We start from the raw sequence: 7,632 nt of genomic DNA, 5'->3' as shown, positions 1-7,632 counted from the left end.
CAGGAAGAAATCCTCAGGCCCTAACTTGTGATGACTCACAAGCAGACAGGAATGTTAGCAGTGAATTTATCCTCTGAGGTTCCATCTGATATGGCATTTGAGATGATTAGAGAAAAAAGGAGGAAGGATTAATGTGAAWTATCAGGCACAGGAACATCTTGCACCAAAGTTGGAGGATCAAATATCAACCTTTGGAAAGCAATTGCAAACTGAGAATCAGAACTATAATGGTATAAATGAGAAGGTTCAAAGGGCTAGGTATTTATCTGYAGCTTTGGTAAAGGAGACCTTGGACTTTTGGAGGAAAAAGGATGTGACAGAGAATCAAATCAAAATGAAGAATTTGAGSTTGCTTGTCATGCAAGCAGGGCTGGGTATAGTTGAATGTGGGGACATGATGTAAGGGTAGACTGAACTTTGCATTTGAGCTACTATTGATGAGACATAAAGTTCTCATATTCCTCAAGCTTTCTTCTGCTTTTACATTTGACAATGATTTTAGTGAAGTATTTAATGTACTTCCTGTCTTATTCRGGAGGCAATGAAGAAGTACTAATATAAATGAAAAATAGAGGATAAAAAAAATCACTATTATTGCATAAGGAAGAAGTATGTATCATCCTAGCATAAAACACATCTAGAGAAATACAATCTGAATCTTAGAAGARTAATTTCTCACTAGTACGGTGGAAGCAGTTCTTGGGGGGGGTTATTGCTATAATTGTTGAAAGTGAAAGTTTGGCTTCTTGTTAATGTACATCTTTCTCTATAATTTCTTCCTAAATAGTCTGATAYAGCTCTTCACAGATTCCTCTGCAGGAATACGGTTATTGTCTCTAGCAAGATATTACAATATACAAGACTTTACTGAGAATGGATATGGTTGAGAAGAGGCTATGTAAGGTTTTTTAGTCCTGAATTTTTTCCAGAATTTATTTATGTAAGGTTTATAATAGTACCTTGAAAGCAGAAGCAAATAATACACTAAATGCTGAATGTGTATGAAACCAGAGCTCCATTTCTATAGATTTTATGCAGACATACTCTAAAATATCCTTTTTCTCATTGAGATCCCAGTAAAACTGGACATAAGACAATAGTAGCTGGTCCAGGAGACTGGGCAGTGGAGTGAAAACCTAAAAAGCACCACTAGCTGACTTTTCAGAAGAACATGAACAGGAACTGAAATAGTTACAAGTAATAAATGACGAAAGACACAAATCAGTGGTGTGAAATCTGTCTCTAGAATTTCTTCCTGGGTGTGTGGCATGGAGGAAGGGCAGATGGATGTAAAGGATAACAATATTAAGACAGGTACAAACTAAAGAATACAGACACTTTTGCGCTTCCATATTGCAAACAAATAATAACAATAGTGAATACATGGTGCAGTATTTGGGCTCATCTCTTAAAAATCTTCACTGCTTCTAGTAAAGAATCTCTAGTGTTTCTTTACCAGAGGAAAGTTGTACCCTGTCAATTCAGTTTGATTCTTGCTTGATCATTTATATGTTACTGACAAACTCAGACTGAATTTTCTAGTTGACTCCTTTAAATGCCTGTGTATGTGTTGTTGTAATTTAAAACTTTCACACTATCAACGATCTTCACAATATTTCTGGATTATTTGCARTTTTGACTGACTGACTGACCTTTTCTTTCCCGAGTACAAATGGGAATAAACAAATGGAGGAATTAAGGCACTGAGAAGGAGACTTAAATTCATAGAGTAGATCCAAGAGGTGAGCCCAGACCCCTGGAGCCACTCTGTAGTCCCACTGGCTGCCAATCTTGAATGGCAATTCCTGGATAAATTCTAGGTTTTCACCCTTATGTGATTTGCCTTCCTCTGAAAGTATTGTGGCATTTGATTCTAGGAGATACTTGTTTAACCTGAGCAAAAGTTTCAGAAGTGTCAGTCCTTTTTGTGTGGTTTGAGGTCTCTATGAGTTAGAAATCCCCATGAAATGTGTCGGAAATGGCATGTCAGTAAAGGACTGGGAGGAGAGAGAAGACAGAACTACCATCTCTCCAAAAAGAGATTGCCTCCAACATTACTATGAGTTACATTCAGTATTAAGGATATATTGATATATGGTCAACACTATGAATTTGTTGTCTGTATTAAGCCTCTTCTGTGGGCAGAAACATTTCAGCTCTTGGACTCCCTTAGCTCTCTTTTATAGAACACTGCAATTCTGTAAGAAACATTTCAAACAATTTTTATACCACCATTTCAATATTTAGCGTGAAAATAAATTTACTGCAAAGAATCTTCTATCTTCCTAAAAAAAAAAAAAATCTTTCTTTCTGAGACCAAAACAGATTATACTCATGCTAGCTGAAAATCCTGAAGCTTTTTTTTCTTGCTGTGTTGAAACTAACAAAGGAATGAAACCCTCTGATATTTATGGAGTTCTTGGGGGGGTTACTTTTTATTTTTTGGTTTTTGTTTTTTATTTTTTAGAAAGTTGCTATATCTATATAATGAATTAGGTGCAGATAATTAGTTAGGCGTCGTAACTGTGAAGATTTCTGTTAACTGAGCTTCAAAGCTTTCTTACTGTTTGCACTAGAGTGCACATATACTATGATTATCACTATGCTTACTTGTTGCTTTTCGTAGTGTCAGCAGTAACACGAGATATGCATTGATTTCCTTAATAGAAGCCAGAAATTTTGGATTAAGTTTTTTAAAATCTGACAAAAGCACACACAAAACTGAGCATCCTCATGCAGATATGGTCAAATTTCATTTAGATAAGAGATCCATTTATTAAAACTGGATTTAAAAATGAATTTAAAGCCAGACCTACAGGAAAGATCTAGTTTATCAAGGCTGTTCCCCTGCTAATGGGGACTTACTCTTCACAGGAGATTTAACATGTTAATATTTTAAGAAGAACCTATGTTCCATGTTTTAGTTGGAAGTTCTGTGTAATTTGTAGTGCTTTGTCATCTTCTATTTCTCTCGTGAATACACTTTCCTAGATTATTCCTGCTGGTGCAAAGGACTTTAATTCCCATACTAGAGGTAGGAGGATCCTTGTGTTCATTCATACGGTGACATTGCTGTCCCAAGTGCACACCTGTATGGAGCCCTCTGCACCTGAGGGGAGATTAGACTCCATGATCAGCTAGCAAACTGAGAGGGATAAAGCCTACCCAAGAACAGGAAGGCAAAGACCTAAACTAGCTTAGGTCTCGATACGGTTTTGGTCACTCGGGCAGAAGACTGAGGAACTCTGGCAGATGGCTTCCCAGAAGGTCAGTTCTTCCTCAGCCAAGGGTAAAAACAGAGATTYAGTCCTTTGCAAATAAACTTTTWCCTGCAAGTGCATGATTTCATGTTTATAAATTGTTTTTCCTGCAAGTGCATGATTTYGTGCTTATAAATTGAGATTTTAGTCTTGCTTCCAAGTTGAAAACTTCCTTTTCTTTGCCTATTTGATAAATTTCCTTAGGTTCTGCAGTATTATGAATTTTCCTCAGGGGCATTTTCAACATTTTTCAATGGAGTGTTGGTTGCAAGTTTAATTAATTTGTTGCTTATTTTCCTTTCTGCTATTTGATTTGAATTTTAATATATTTAGCATTAATAATAGTCTCTGCCTTAAGGCGTTTACAGTAAAAAATGGGATACGTAGAAATTACGACGGAGAACGTCTTATTTACAATTATAAACTCACTTCTGGAAGCTGTTGTGAAAGTGCTCTATTGCAGAGTGGGACTTGAGTGTAAGGCAGTTAATAGCTTGACTTTAACACTTTTTTCTCTATCATTCCAGTCAACACCTTCAGAAAAACACTGTTGACAATGACAATTACTACTCAAAGTTCTCTCAAAATTGCTAGAACATTAATAATATTTAAGGAGGCTTTTTTTCTCTTATATTCCTTATACCCTTTATTTTTTCTGCACTTAACTTGGTGCTCTGATGAATGAATAGATGTACACAGAGCGCTGATCCTTATCTGATTAGCCTCCCAGATCTGATTTTATCTCACTTAGAGACAGAATTTGGCTGCAGTTCAACACTGTCATGCGTGTTGCTGGGCATAATAAGAGCTATTTTGTCACTGTAATGGATTGCTGGAGTGGGGACCAGCTCACCTCTGTTGAACAAAGAGCTGAGAAATGTGCATAACTTCAGGAAAGTGTCCAAGTCCTGTTGACCTTAGTATTTGTTCCAAGGATGATGTGCACCGATACACTTTGTTGAACTTGTGCTTCAATTTTGCCCTTTCTGTTTATTAGGTATTGATGATTTCTTCTACCATAACAAGTCTATTTCTGGGACATGTTTCCTGCCACAGTACTGTACCTTCCTTTTGATAACTCTCGTAAGAATTGTATTTTACAAGAGCTTAAAGCACTGTTAATAACAGGACAGTCCTTGCTTTCCAAAAGGATCCTTTTTACTGGCATTTTAAAACTCTGTGCCAGATCTAACCCTTATATGCGTTCTAAATGTGTGTCAGCGCACTTATCGTTGGAAACTAGTGAGACTTGCATGTACAGAAAATTTGCACTACCACAATACAATTACGGATTGCTTCTTGTTGTGTAGTATTTGTGTACATCAAAACTTGGAAACCTAATTTGGAAATTACTGATGCATGGATGTGCAAGCAGGGAGGTGTTCAAGAGAATGGAAACCAGTGACAGAGAGGAGAGTACTGTGTCTGGTGCTCAACTGGCTGGACGACGTTTGTTTCTACTGACAGCAACCAAATGCAGTTTACAGTGGGAGGTTAGATTTGCACCGCCTATGCTGAGGAGATGCTGCATTTCAGTTCACCTGGAGATAGCAGACTGTAAAGATTGCTGTTTATTAAAAGCCTATGAGCAGTGCTATTTGCATGAATTTAAAATCTACTGCTTCTGGTGTTTAAGGTCTTCCTTCTCTGCTATATGGTAGATGAGGTTTTTAGCAGTGGATGATTTTTGTGCTTGGCAGTTCCCTTAGTCCATTGCTTTGCTGATTCAGTGGTGTGTTATAACAAGAAAAGTGTAATATTTTTGAAGGTCCTGTTTTAAGAAGTGTTAGCTCAAAGGCCATCTGTAGGTCAGCTGTCCAACTTCAGCAGCGCAAGCAGAAGGCAGTATGAGTGAGTACTGTATGCCTGTTTTCTTTGTGAGGAAAAAAACAGCCGCTGAATCATCCGTGTCAGACAAGGAGTCTAAGCTGCTCTTGGTGTACAGTTGGACYCTCCTCTTGGACTTTCAGTCAAGGGCCTATTTGGTATCCAACTATCAGAGTGTTTTATGGATCATGCTTGTAATTTTTCACTTGCCTGAATTTTCTCATTTAACCCTCTGTTCAGTGACCAGRGCTACAGTCCCTTTCTGGTTGATAGTGAACCTGAGCATAAAATGCATGCTTCATGTGAAATTGTTCAAAAKAATTTTTCTAAAATAAGTTGAAATGGCTTTTCATTTGTTTCCTTTTTTGCTTTAAGAGAAAGAARAGAACAGCCTCCTAGAATGAGACCATGCTGCGGATTCATACTCTGAATCAATGGGCACTGTGTTCTCACCTAGGGTGGTTTCCTTCTCTGATTTTGACCAGAAAACCTATCATAGAGTTTTGAAACTTTTCTGGTGGAAAAGGAATTGTAGAAAATTATAAATTCCCACAAAAGGTTCTGGTTTTGAAAGGTTAAGGACTTAAAGTGAACAGAGATTGAGTTGAAAAATTGCTGATTATCTCCACGATGAAAACCATGCAAGTTCACCTACATTCAAAACCTAAACTAGCCTTTCTGTGCTCCCAGAATGTGGCCCAGGGACCAAAAATGGACTGTATCCTACTTGTAAATCTGCTTTCAYATAGGAAGAAGCAGATTTTAGCTATATTAATGCTTAACAGATGTCACTGGTCTAAATGAGGTGCTTCACCCGCATTGTGTGTTGTCCCAGCATGAGCTGCCCTGATTTGTGTTTTATTGTAAGGAGAAAAGAAAGTCTTTATTAGGTACTCTCCTGTCCTTTAAGTCTGCCCCGTTATATACTAAGTACAGTGTGATAGTTAAAGCTACATTAGTACAGTGTGCCAGTTGGAATAGCGTGGCTTAGCTCAAAATCCCAAACTAGAAGCATCAGGAATGTGTCACTCTTTTCAGCAAGATAGCTGCTGCCTTTCTGAGACTGCTAATCAGGAGATCTAATGAATAATGTTTTACTGCATCTCATTCACATACATGCCATTAATTCTTGAAGTGCTTCGTTAGTGCTCCAAGTCTGACTTGCTTTCCTTTCTTTACAACAAAGCATGGAGTGGGAAGGGCCTAGCTAGCAGGCCTCCTTACTAAGGGCTTACTCTGCCCAAGCAGCCCGCTGGACTTATAAAAGAATAAAGTGAAAAGTTGCAAAATGTTGCATTTCAAATTAAATGATGCATTGGAAYAGTAGAGTCAAATCCACTTTCAAAAGCATTGTGTAATGGCCRTAAGGCTTCTGCATTCCAGCCAAATATTTTAATACTGAAATGGGAACCAGTTTTATGAACTTAGTGGTAAGTTCAAAGCTGCATCCTGAATACTAGCTGACCTGGAGTGGGGGGGAGGGGACTGTAAGAGCATAGCCAGGACAGTATTGCTGAAAAACAGTTGTTTTTTCTTTCTTTTTTTCTTTTTTTCTTCATTTTTTTTAATAAACTCTCAAAATAGACTTTGGTTGGAGTTCTGGAGTTATTAGGGCTATTCACTTATGTCTTTTGTGTAAGATGTTAAAATTTTTTGACCCATAAGAAACTTGTAATGTTTAATGTGTAGGTGAAGATGTTTACAGATGCCTCTGAAATACCCGTCTTGGCAGTGTAAAAGACAAAATACTGAATTGCACTGGCTTCTTTGCTTGCTTCTTGGCTTGCTTCTTCCTGACATGTTTTCCTTTCCTTACGATTGTTCTACAGTTTTTGTGGATACACTGTCACTGTTGGTCAACTACTGTTGTTCAGACATAAGCACCAATTATAGTTGCCCTTTTAAACCAAGGTGAAAGATATTAAGCAAAAAAAAAATAAAATTAAAGAGAGGAAGATGCAGGAGGCAGCTAGAGAGGTAAAGTAAGGTTGACATAAATGTTGGAAAAATAAGACAGAAGAGAGAAATTTGACTTGCCTGGAGAAAGCCTAAAGGCATTGAAAGGCAGCTTGCAACAGTGTTATCCAGAGCCTCTAATAGTCTAGAGATATGAGGGGTTTTATTTATTTTATTTTGTTTTTTAATAATTCCAAGGGAAGTTGCTCAACTAAATGCAGTTAGGATCACCTCCTAACTGGACATAAAAGCATGCCTACGGGTGAAGTGATCTCTTTTCCTATTTGTCTCACTGCTTCAGCTCCTCAGCTTTCCTTATTGTCTTTGTATCCCATTTCCGTAATTTATTAGTTTGTTCTCTACAACTTTGTTTTTATTTCTGTGACATCTCTCTGCTCTGTTTAAATATTTTTTTGCCTTCACTGCACTTCTGCTTTAGATAATTCCTTTCTTTCTCTGCTTATTTCTTTTTCCATCCTCTACTGCCCTCTCTGATGACTTCGTCTCTTTTGCTCCCCTCCTTATTTGCTGTTCTTTCCTTTGTTCCTGATTTTTTGATTCATTGCCATTCTGCATTGCTTGTCTTTTT

This window comes from Rhea americana, unplaced genomic scaffold, assembly GCF_003343005.1.
Source record: "Rhea americana isolate MKP2758 unplaced genomic scaffold, rheAme1 scaffold_9, whole genome shotgun sequence".
Lineage (NCBI taxonomy): Eukaryota > Metazoa > Chordata > Aves > Rheiformes > Rheidae > Rhea > Rhea americana.
The sequence above is the reverse complement of the archived record's forward strand: the minus strand, read 5'-3'. Positions refer to the sequence as shown.